The following is a 14029-nucleotide window of genomic DNA, read 5'->3' as shown; positions in this document are numbered from 1 at the left end:
TCGATCTCTATTCTCGCCCAACCCAAATCAGTAGTCACTCTCTCTCTCTATGATCTGTATTTCTCTCTCTCTCTCTCACAAAATCCCATGCCACTATCATCTTCCTTAGAAACCCAAACACCATCCCAAATGTTTTTCTAGATCTCTGTTCTCTCTCAACCCAAATCAATAGTCTCTATCTCTATGATCTATATTTCTTTCTCTCAAAAATCCATCTTCCTCAGAAACCTATAACACAAACCAAAATCTCTCTCTCTCTGTCATTTCCCAAATCTTATATTTTCCCTACTCTCATCTATTCCCAATTGTCATGAAGTTTATTCGACCTCTGTTCACACACCAAACACATTGGAGAGTAGTCATCTGGATGTACCCTCGAACTCTGTTCCTACCACATTCTAATCTCCCACAAAAACACCATCACCACGTAAACACCACAAACACTAGATCATCTTTGGAGAAACCCATAAACACCAACACCGCATTCTATTCTCTCCCTCTCTCATGACCCCTGTTCCAATCTCTCTCCAACTTTTCATGCACAGTAATTCAAAAGCTCCCCTTACAAAACCTCATCTCATCTTCTCTACCGCCTCTGTCTCTCACTAAAAAAAAAAAAAAAGAAAGAAAAGAAAGACACTAGATCAAAAGATCACAGCAAAAACCATAGTTTCATGGTGCTCGACCACGGTGGATCTCACTTCGCACCTCTCCGATCCCTGCGTACGTCCGATTTTCGCCTATATTTCTCTATTTTTCTTTCGGTACACCAGAAGAGCGTGGTGTGTTTTATCTCTTCAGAACTTTTACCTCAATTAGGGTTGGGAAGAGAAGGTGAAACAAAATTTCTCAGTTGCCTCGGAATTACTTCCGTTTTTTTAGAACAAATGGGAGTTTTCCTTTTCTTTCGCTACTTTTATCCTTTCTATGTGGCACACTTGCGTGCTCTCTCTCTCTCCAATCTCTCACTGTAAAAGAATACACATTGCAAACGTTTTCTCTCTCTCTCTTCCTAAAATATGCACACACCTATCTATCACTCTCTAAGAGAGAGATTCTATATCCTTAGTAGGATTACAAGTCTTATAAATAGGTTAAGACACATTCACATGCCCCTCTCAACCCATCGAAGTTGGCACGTTATTTTTTAGTTTTCACGCAGCAAGCCGTGCTTCGTTGCTCTCTCTCTCACTCCGTTCTTGAGTGAATACTTACTATTTCCTCACCTAAAATATCTCTCGTGATCAATCTTCTAAAATTGGAAAGAGAGAGAGTGTGAAGAGAGAGAATACATATACTTTGAGGGAAGAAAGGGAAGAGAGATTAATCTCATAAATTACCCTATTATATCATTATCTAAACCTGTCATACTTCTAAAAAAGGGAAGAGTGAGAAAGGGAAGAGAGAGAGTATGTATAAGAAAGAGACGGAGAAAAAGAGCTTAGCAGAGAGAGATAGATAGGTGCATACATATTTTTGAGAAGAGAGAGAACAATCTATATCTCACCTATATCTTAGAATCTATACTTACTATTTCTTCACCTAAAATATCTCTCAAGGATAGAGATTCTATATCTTAATTACGTTTAGAAGTCCTATAAATTTGTTAAGAAACCTTCACGTGCCCTTGTCAACCTCTCAAAATGGGTATGCTATTTTTTAAATGCCTTTGTTTTTGTGTTTGTTAAATTTATTTTCATTGTGATTAGAATATGTAATTTGTTTTTATTATAACGTTTACTTGAACATTCTCTCCTGGGACTTTGAAATGGGGAGTTCCCTTGGGAGTCGGATTTTTAATGGCTTTGCATATGTAATATATAGCAAAGGGTGACATATTTGAGATTATGATTTTGCTTATTGAGTGTATCAAATTATCCTGATAACTGAATTACGATCTATTGGTTGCAAAATATTTTTTTTTTTTGTTTTTTTGGATTTGTACGTGTCATTGTTATTGTTTTTATTTTTTTAGTTGGTGAAGGTGATGAGCAACATTTATCCTTTCTTTTTATTACTAAACTTATTTTTTAATGTGTCATATAGCGATGCTTGCTTGATTATACATTATAAATTATTAATGCAATGATAATTATAAAGCAATCCACTACCCTCTCTTTCACATTATCACGTGGATTTTGTGATTTTCAGGTATTATTGAATGAAGTTAACAAAGTCTATATTGTCAGTTACTCGTATTATTAAATTTTTTGTTTTTTATTACCTATGCTTGGAGTTTTTTAGGTGTTCTTCCCATTTTATGAAGATTGAGGAACACATTAATCTTTCAAGGCAAGAGAAACCATGCTTTTCTCGAGGTCTGTTGCTATTTTTTAAAAATTTTATAAGCACCTGCTTTGAATTAAATTATACTTTATCCTATTTTGTGGATGTTCTATTTGAAGTAAAAAATAACAAACAAACATTACAAGGAATTAAAAAAATTTCAAATTTTTACTCTACTTCAAAATTTTATTGAGTTTTCTACGTAAATATTATTTTTTATGTTTGCAACTATAAAATATATACATTTGTATATTTTTTTTATTTAAAAAATTTATTCTCTCATTAGATAGTCAATGCATTTTAATCACGTGCAAAGCACGTGTTATATATAAATATAGGATGGTGATCTAATGCAACGGTTGTATCATAGTATAATGCACCCACACTTCTAGAAAACCATGTTTGTCATATTTGTATGTCCCAAAATTTTGTGAACACTCTCTTTTCATTGCAGTAATCAATCCCAAAAAAATTAAAAAATTCAATTTGAACCCTAGATATGGTCAAAATGAGCCCCCTCCAGCAACGATTCTTGATTATTCATTTGGTGAATTTCAAGATCTTAGTCTTTACAAACTCAAATCGTTTTTTTCTTTTTCAACATTGTTCATCAAATGATAGTAAAGCGATAAAAAAAAATTGGAAAAGAAAATTATCGTTCTAATACCTAGATCTAAGCATCTTATCAAAATGGATGGCCGATGTAAACTGGGCTAAAAATTTTTTCCAAGGTTGCTTGTTCAAATTTTTATTTATTTTTATTATTCATTAGATGAAAAAACTGTATATTTTAAATTTTGGACCAAACAAAAGGCCCTAACATAGTTTTCAAAGATTGTTGCATTATATTACTATACAACCATTAGATGAAATCAGTGCTCATCTATATATATATATATATATATATATACGCACACACTATATTATTATGCTAGCGTTATTTGGTGGACACGTGGCATGAAAATACGAAGGGACTCTAATTTTGTAGAGATTGTAGGACACATTTCTAACTTTAGAGTAAAGAGATAAAATAGGCACTTATTTAGGATAACTAAATTTGAAAGAGAGAGAGAAAGAGAGAGAGAGAGAGAGTATGAGCAAACACAATAGAAAGATCTCAATATTGTTTCTATATCTCCACATTAGTTCTATATCTTAAATAGAAAGAGAGGGAGATAGAATATTCCTAACACTAAGGGAAGATTGGGAGAAAGACAGAGAGAGAAGAGAGCGCTCAATCATCTAAAATATAAAAGAGTGAGAATGAGATCTCAACATTGTGAGAAATTTTGGGAAGGTGAGGGATCTGTTTCTTCTCTATTTGCAATCCCTTTTGCCAAGGATACCCGTCCAACTGCAAAGATTTCAGATCTTGCTACACATAGTACAGGGGGTTTGGTTTCAGATTTTTCGTGCATTTATAATAGGTTATTAAACTATATCATTTTGCAGAGGCAAGAGTTACTTAAAAATTTGGAGGATGTCAACCTCTCACATAACATTGCAAATGAGATTATTTAGGAATCTGAACCTGATGGCCTTTTCACTGTTAAATGGGCATATAACCTTCTTTATTATGATCATGTTTGTTGGACCAATTGTACCTTGGGTTTGATATGGAAATGGCTTATTCAAGTCAAAATCCATGCTTTTGTATGGGTAGCTATGCAAGACAAATGCATCACTATTGATAATCTACACAAAAGGGGTAGAATTCTTACGAATGTCCGTCTTATGTGCAAATGCGATGAGGAGACTGGTTTGCATCTCTTCTTGCATTTATATTTTTCTTCCAATATTTTGCACTGGGCTTTTAATAAAATGGAACTATTCTTTATGCTACCAGAGAATCTCCTTGGAACTATTAACCATATATGTATTGCAGGTCTACCTAAGAAAGGTGTGATCATTTTGAAAATTTTAAGGTGTTCTATAATATGGCAGATATGGTCGGAACGTAACAGGAAAGCATTTGATGGGATTTGTTTAAGCTCGGAAGAAATTAAAGATTGGAATCTGCAAAATCTATGGGATTGGTTCTCTTCCTCTTTGGAGGGTCGTGGTGTTTCATGGGTTGATATCAATTTAAACCTAAAGAATGTAGCATCATCATATTCCTATTTGGGCCATCCTCATTTGGTTTGGAATTTGCCCCCAAAGGGTTGGCTAAAACAAAATTTTGATGGCAGTTCCTACGGCAATCCAGGGGATGCTGGTGTTTGTGGTTTACTTCGGAACCATGATGGTACTATTCGTTTTTCTTATGTTGTGCCTTGTGGTTCTACCTTGGCTAATCTTGTAGAGATCTCTTCTCTTCTATAAGGATTACCTATTATTATTCATAGAGGAATCTAAGGTCATATTTTGATTGAAGGGATTCTCTTATTGTTATTAAATGTTGTAAGTAAAGCAAAGGGTACCTTTGTCGTTGCATGTTTTTTGGCTGAAAATCATTGATCTTTGTGCAACCCTGGGGTTAAGGATTTCTTTCTCTCATACATATCGTGAGGCATATCATCTTGCAAAGCATGGGGTCTCCTTATCTTCTCTGTTTATTTCTAATGTATTAATTTCTATGATGTAATCAGATGCTTGTTAAGCATATATTCAATAAAGAGCTTATAACATTGTCAAAAAAAAGGAGAGAGAGAACATGCACAAGAGATAGAGAATGAGAGATTTTAAGAGATATGAGATATTTTCATGGATGCTTTTGAAGAGTAGAGAATGAAATAATCTCTTAAAATATTATTTTAGGAAACTAAAGGTTTAGTAGAATTTTTTTTCATAAGAATTATTAGTAGTTGAAAACTTCTTATTATCTAAGAGGTGATTTGTGATTTATCAATTTTTGTATTAATAAATTTCTTTTACCATTCAATGTTTAGTTAAGGGTGTGGTTTCTATAAAGTTGCAAACTTAAACAATCCAATTAAGGCGCACCTCCAAATTTTATCATAACATGTAATTTTGATGTAAAAAATTCTTAAAATTATCTAAAAATATGTTTTTAGTGGTTAAAATCGAGTAGATCTGTAAACATATGAAAATCTTGAAAATGGATGGTCAAGATAAAAATCTATATTCTGTTTTTTTTCTTATTGATACGTCTCAATGGCGAGATGATCAATTACATGATTTTTCAACATTAAAACAACCTTTTCCGATGGATTTTTTAGATGCTGTTGTTGTTCTACATTTCAAGGTTGCAACCTTAGATCAACGTTTTCCTTTAGTTAATCTGCTACAAGTAATTGCATATGTGCAATGCACATAATTCAACTAGTAATCTTTTATTCAACACAAAGATCATAAAGTATGGACTGGACAATATTTCTTGAAAACGGAGACTCAATGGTCGTGACATATGTGAAACTATGGATATAGATACAAGACCTTCACAACATGAGGCTGGTGGTCCATGAGGCATTTCTAAAATATGTGGTCCTAAGGTAGATGGTCCATCAAAAAACAATTCAAACTAATGCTCCAAATGTTTTCGAAATAGAACTATTATTTCTAATTTAAAAAATTTATTAATTTTTTCATATTCGTGATCTCCAATGTTAGTGATTGCTTGTAACACATGTCTCTTAGCATTGTCAAAGTTTGAATCCCTCTAGTGTACCTTTTGTTTTTATAGACTGCTATTTTTTATATGATAGAAATTCAAGAAACAAATTGTAGGGTTCGAACACTAGACTTCAAAGCAAGGCGGTCGGTCAATGTCATACAGTGTAACCAATTTGTCATTAACATTCTGTATGTAAAAACATGTCCACAAACTATACATCTTAATTTTTTTCATTTTCTTTACAAAAAAAGTAAGAGCTGGACTTTTGCGAGTTACTCTGACTCGCCCAAGTAACTCGCATCGGCCAAGGCCCGCGTATCTTAGTTGAGTTGATTTTCTAAACACTTGTACCCATTATTAGGCAGTGTACTGCGACTCGACCGAGTCCACCGAGTTACTCAGCCTTGCCACAGGGGAGTGGCAGATTTTGTTGTTTGCCTGCGAGAATAGAAAACAAGACCTCATGCACAGTGGAATCCCGTAAGGGCAGCAAGCTAATCATCATCCCATTCAAAGTATGATGTAAAAGAAGGGATCGTTTATAATAAATTATTATTTTTTGTCCTTATCTGTTATATTTTTTAAGACTAGGGGAGGTTCTCGAGGCCTCGGCCAACGTCCGAATACCTTAGCCAAGTCAATTTTTGGTACATAGTTATTGACAAAAGCATTAGATGCAAATTCCATCCATTTATTGTGATGGCCGTCAGTTTAAGTGTTTTCCATTAACCAGCAGAAGCATAATTAAATCACTGAGGCCAATATGCATTATTGATCACATTTCTCAAGGCCAATATGCATTATTGACCACATTTCTTAAAAGAAACTGGCAGCCCTTTTTTGAAAAAACATTAAGACAAACATTAGAGCAGCCTCTTGCATAAACTCAAAGGGAAACCGCTCTCAAGTAAAGCTTTTAACATCAGAAAACATGCTTGAGAGATCCTCCTATAGGGGTTCTCATTTAGCACAACCAAAAAATTAACAAACAATATGCAAACCTAACGAATACCTTTCTTTATTGTAGTGTTGCTAGTGTAAGAGATTCTGATGAAATAGTCACATTATAACTCCCCATGTATTGAAAAAAGATAAGAGCAATCAAATCTTCAAATAAAAATGTTCACATTTTTCCAAGGCTACAATGTTATGGTCAAAAAATCTGGGGAGAGGAGGAAGAGCATTGAAACACAGACAAATAGATAGATGGATAGGTAGATATAGAAATCATGTTAGATCCACAATTAACATAACAATTAAATGCAGACATATAGATACAAAAAAAAAAAAAACTCGCCCTTGACGTAAATCATTGCGCCTATGATCCAACCAATTGGGAGAGAATCAATGGAATCTATTTCAGGAGCGATTCATCCTTCCCGAATGCACACAAATATATAAATGCTGTGAGAGAGAAAGAGAGAGTGAGTGCAAATTTAAACACTGAGACACGTACACACATGCATAGGGAAGAGAAAGAAGCAAATGAGAGAGAGAGGGTTGTAGAAAGGCACCATTATTGTACCCGAATCATTAGGCAGCAAAAATAGAAGCCCATATGTGAAGGCAAAAATCGTTACACGTTTCATCAAAATACCACGATCTCTGAGATATTACTTAGCCGAAACAAAAAAAGGAGAGGGATAGAAAAGAACCATAAATCCTAACAAACAATCAACATCCATGAAGCATCACTACGCAAAAAAATTAGAGGGCGAGTGTGTGTACCTGAAACTGAAAAGATAAAAATGTTGTAGAAAAGAGGGGAGAGATAGAAAAGATAAGCTTTAGGGGCTCCCTTCAGTTGAAAGGATGACTGCTTCAATCACCAAAAAGAAAATCCGAAATGCCTTCTTTGTCCTCCAAGGAACCCCCATTTCTGCAATTTTCCTTTTTACTTGAAGACCCAACCACTCTCTCTCTCTCCCTCAAGGCCAAGAGCAAAGCTCCCTCTGTCTCTCTCGAGAAAGGAAGAAACCAGTAAAACAAAAGAATATACTTTTGTGTGGCTTTTAATCTCTCTCTCTGTTGTGAGTGCAGTGGATAAACGTGATGGCCTTATTTGTATTCCCTGCAATCCTTTTTGGTTCATTGCAATGAGCAAATAGTGGATGTATACCAGGAAGGTTAGGGGCCCGGGCTTAAGAAAGAAGGTAAAGTTCTAACATTAATCTCATTAAAAACCTTGTATTTTTTATATTGGAAAACATCATCTCCACGTCTTATGGATCTCTACAGAAACAATAAAAATATTACGGTTCATTTCTAGAAATTTAAATTTATAAATTACGGTGCTATTTTTATGCTTTTGCAAACTCTCTCTCTACATCTCTACTCATGATGTTCTCTTTATCACACCTGATTATAATATACATAGGCATTGCCCTCTTTGTCTCTGCTCTCTCTATGTTGCTTTCTCTCTCTTCTTCTCTCTAGGATGGGTTGCAGTATTAATTTAAACTTCGTATTAAACACGACTCTTTCTTATGCCTTACATAAATGTTACAAATATTTCATTCTTAAAGCAAGATGATTGCTTATTACGTGGTTACATTAACCTTGGTATTATTGTGCACTTCTTTAACTACATTTCGGTGCTCTTATCATGTGCTTGTGTATATATGTCTATATAATTATAATTCTATTGTATGCAATCGTACTTGCATTAAATAACTTGAGAAATTATGTCACGAATTCTCATTGTATATTATTGAGATTAAATCATGATGACTATATAATTGGACAACCGCAGGGTTGGTTGGCATAGTAACTTAAAGGAAATTAACGGTGCTTTACATAATGTATAAAAGGTACCTGCACTTCTTGGATTTACCTTTTCAATATGATAATTTGAATAAACTGATTGTAACTTATATGGGGATTAAAATTTGTATCTTAAGAAATTCCACGCTTTTCACTGTATGAACCACCCGACCTATTACATTTTTGCTACCCTTTGTTTTTAAATTTATAGGTAAAAGCTTATGTTGATGAGTTGTACAGCTCTAAAATTGTTCTACACTATTGCTTGTTGTGATGTATGTTTACAGGTCATTTGCATCAGTAGACACTATTGCTTGTTGTGATGTATGTTTACAGGTCATTTGCATCAGTAGACACTATTGCTTGTTGTGATGTATGTTTACAGGTCATTTGCATCAGTAGACAGTGAATGTTCTAGCTCTCAAAGCCTTGAATCTTCGGTTAGTTCAATACAAATTCTATAATTCTTACTTACTTACATATTTTGTATGAGAATTTGTATATTTAGAGTTATTTCGCTTTCGAAACGATATATCTACATTTATATGTATTTCTTTTGATAATGTTGTATACCACTATTGATATATTTGCATTTCTGCTGCTTCTGTAAATATCCCTACATTTTAAATAATTAGAAACGGTTATTTGTGTTTTTTACTGATTTCAAATTATATTGATTTCCATAACTCCTATTACCATAAGAGCTCTATAAATATATATGTAACTTAATATCTTTGCTACTTTATTTCGGTGAACTCAAGAAAATGCTTCGAAATCTAAATAAGAACTTATTAAAAGTACATGAACGATATAAAGGGAATCACACTGACATAAGGCTGAAAATAAGAAACAAGAGTCTCTATTACGGAATACAATGACCCGTCCTAAACTACCCTAATAGGTATCAAAGCGTTGGGGTTTCAGTTAACATTCTAGAAAACCATTTAAATATAAGTAATATTTGTTCCAATTGTCATGCATTAAAAATAGAATATGAACCCACTCGTTTTTGTTGCAGGAAAGGGCATGTTACTTTGTCATATACAGAACCTCCAATAGAAATTTGGGAACTTTTTTCATGTAACATATCGTATTACAGCAATTTCCAAAGTACTATACGGCGACATAGCTGTGGTTTCCAGTTTACAATATTTTGGGCCCCGGAAATGATGGAAAGATAATACCGAGGAAAATAGTATTTATACAGTATTGATTAGAGGCCAAGTATATCACTATACTCCACCATTTGTACCTATAGATCATCGACCTAGATTCTTAAAAATTTATTACTATGATACTGAAAATGAAACTAAGAATAGTTTGCATCACCTCAAACAATTAAGTTGTCTTTATAGAAACTATTCGGGAAATACTTTCTCGATATAATCCTTTCGTGACTAAATTTCGAGGTCTTATTGAACAGGGGAGTCTTGATCAGTATAACAATGTTCTACACAAAAACAGTAATTTAGATGAATGAGTATACAACAAACCTTTTGCATCAAAAGTCGTCACGATCTGGATTGATGGAAATGACGACAACGAATATAAACAATGGAATGTATAGAATAGATCACGATCAGATCAACTAATAATGATACCATAGTATTTTGGTTGTTAGGATCCTCTACAATATCCTCTGTTATTCCCTTTTGATGAACTTGGATGGGAGGATAATGTACTAAAAAAATAACATCATATATATGGGCAACGAAAACATGTTTCGTGCAGAGAATATTATTGTATTAAAATGCAGATCTCATCAGAGAAATTTGTTGCTACATGCTTGAAGGCTGTTTCAAGAATATATAGTGGATATGAATGTCAAGATTGAAACTCAAAGACTATGCTATCTACAAAATAATCAGGAAAAGCTTAGAATTGAACTATAGCAGTGAGTACATGATGCAATGGTACATGGTGAAAGTAATGCTTGTAAAATTGGTCGAAGAATTATACTGCCATCGTCTTTTCTTGGAGGGATTAGAAACATGCACGCATGTTACTAAGATACAATGACCATTGTAAGAAATATGGTAAACCAGATCTCTTTATAACTATGACGTGCAACCCGAATTGGCTAGAAATAAAGGCTTTAATGAATGATAAGAATGCCACTTTTAATAGATCAGATTTAACTACATGAATATTTAGAACTAAATCAGTTGATGATATCGATAGAAATGATTCCATAGAATTACAAAATAATGAAGGAAAAAGTTTATATAAGGTTGCAACCTTAAAATGTTGAGCTAAAGATGCAGCTGAAAAATCCATCGGAAAATGTTGCTTTAATGTTCAAAAACACTTGATCATCCTGATATCGAGATGTTTGAATATGGAAAAAAAAAAAGTTTAGTCTCATAAATATCACATCTTGCAACACATTATCCAAACCGTCTATTTTCAAGATTTTCATAAGTTTATAGATCAACATTATTTTAACCATTTTTGGAGTTTAAAATTTTGTAATTAGTTATAAAAATGGATTTTGAGATAATCCCCAAAATCGCTTTACACCAAAATTAGATGTTATGATAAAATTTGAAGGTGTGCTTTAATTGGATTGTTTAAGGTTGCAACCTCATAGAAACAACGCCTAAGAAAGAATAAATCCTATCCTTATGAAATAGTTAAAAAAGTTATGGTTTATGGACGTTGTGTTTCAGCTAAAACAATAACACAGTGCACTAAATATGGAAAATGTAAATTTCAACACCCAAGAAAATATTTAAAATATACATTATTATCTTATGAAAATTATCCAATCTACAAATGATCAAGACATTGTTCACCTTATATGCTAAATGACGTTATAATTGACAACAAGTGGGTTGTTCCACATAATCCTTTCTTATTATTAAAATACAATTGTCACATAAATGTTGAGATATGCTTAAGTATTAAAGCCATCAAATATATATATATATATATATATATATGGAATATATTTAGAATAGCACACTTGCTCAATGAATATATGTGTATATATGAGTCGAACAGTCCATATTGAATCTGGGCCGATTTGACGGTCATGACGATCTAAGTTTTTTCTACAAATCCAAATAATTTGAACTTTTAGGAGTATATCCTTAAAAAACAGTAGAATCTAATAAAAACATCAAAATGATACTTTTCAAGAAAACATTTACCAAAATACCACTGAAAAATTTCGGTTGTTTTTTTGGGAAATTTAATAGTTACGAATTAATTTTAAATATTTTTATTAGGTGCACCATGATGGGAAGAATGGACGCCTAAAATTTCAAGTTATTTGTATCCGTAGAGAAAAAATTAAAATCCAAAATGAAATGAGGTCGTGACCGTTAGATTGGCCCATATTCAATCATGGCTGTTCATATGAGCTACTGGGCTAATGCCACAGGCTAACTGCTATAGTGTCAGCCAATGGCCCAGATTCAATCTGGGCTAATCTGGTGGTTCCAATCTCATTTCGTATTTGAATCTTCATTTTTTCTTCTACAAATCCAAATCATTTGAAATTTTAGGTTTTTATTCTTCTCATCAAGGCGCACCTAATAAAAATATATAAAAAAAAAAATTCACAAAATATAAATTATAATTTGCGAATTAGTAAGTTTAAATATTTATTAGATTCTTCTATTATTGAAGCATAGTGGCTCAAAATTTCAAGTGATTTAGATTTGTAGAAAAAAAATGAAAATTCAAACACAAAATGAGGTCGTGACCGTCAAATCAGCTCAGACTCAATCTGGGCCATTGGCTGACACTATAGTTATTAATTCCTAGGCTAAAAGGATATTTTCCCTATATATATATATATATATATATATATATATATATATGGGGCACGAAAAAATACAAGTTGTTGCTCCAGATACTGATAATATAGTCACAAATGATATTCCCAACTTTCATGATGCACGTTGGGGTTCTCCACTAGAAGCTACTTGAAGGATATTTTGATTTGAGTTGAGCCACATGTGTCATTCTGTCTATCTACTAAACCAACATTCAATACATTTCAATGAACAACAATCTTTACATACTATTTTAAGAGATCCTAATATAGGTAAAACAAAGCAGACAAAGTTTTTTGAGGCGAACAAGTACGTCATATAAATTAAAATTTATTACTCTTCAATATTTGGAAAACATTTTCATATATAGCTTTAGGCATTTATTACTGTTAAGTTCTTCTCCTATTATTACAAGTAATTTCCTTTAGGGGAGAGACAACGTACCAAGATTTTCCTTGAAATATACATGGAGTGAAAAACTGAATCTGGTTAAAAAAGTGCTCTAAGAAAATATGATAGGAAGAATTTATCTGTCTAACCCAATGGATGGTGAAAATATTGCCTACGGTTACTATTTTTTTTCTTGATAGGAATTTAGAAACTATAATAGAAATAAACGAGAAGAAAATTACAGATTCAGAGACAACTGTCTCTGTTAAAAAAGTATACCCCTTGGCAAGAAAATCCCCCAACACATTGGCTTCCCAATAAACATGTAAAAAAGAGAAATTAAAGGGTCTAGACAAATCCAAAATTTGTAGCAATACAAATCTCAACTGCCAAGGAGACTCTTTCTCCCCTTTGCACCATTTGATGACATTCAAATAATCACCTTCAATAACATATGAGGAACTAAATTCCTTGCCATAAAAAAATTTTAACGATGAAGGAGAGCCAGGAATTCTGCATAATTGTTGTTTTCTCACCAAGAGGACTTGCAAAAGTACAAATCACGTTTCCATCCCAATCCCTCACCACTCTTCCAAAACCGGCTAAACCAGGGTTCCCTAACGAACTGCCTATGGTTATTGAACCATATTAAAGGACCCACCTCTTACGAAAGCCTTCTCACCATTCATAATTATGTATGTCAAACTTTTTAACAATGTACTAAAAAAGACATCGGGACTAATGACGTCCTAGAATGCATTGAAGAATGCATTAATTACAAAATACCTTCTTCTTTATGACATTTATTAGAAATTATCTTAAAATATTGTGAACCAACTAATAATAAAGAACTTTGGACTTTTGCCTATTATGCAATGATTGATGACCTCGAATCAATGAATATTGACGATGGCATTATTGAGGACACCTTGTTTCTTTAAATAAATAACCTCAAGACGCATTTAGATAAAACATTATTTGATATCCAATTTCCGAGACATGGGTTTCACTTTAGAACTAGTCAGGACGTGTCAAGTCATATAAAAGAACAAAAATTATTAATGTCTCAGAAGAAGAAAGATACATCTACATTTAAATACCGAACAAAGATACGCATATAACATAATTATTGAGGCAATTGAAATAATAAGTCTACAATCCGACAGATCTGGATGAATAGAAAAACCGTTTCTATATCGATCGATATTCACAACTATTCATAGAAAATGAAAAA

Source organism: Amborella trichopoda, chromosome 5 (assembly GCF_054954075.1).
Source record: "Amborella trichopoda isolate Santa Cruz 75 chromosome 5, AtrichopodaSantaCruz75HAP2 v2.0, whole genome shotgun sequence".
NCBI lineage: Eukaryota > Viridiplantae > Streptophyta > Magnoliopsida > Amborellales > Amborellaceae > Amborella > Amborella trichopoda.
This window is presented reverse-complemented; position numbering follows the sequence as displayed.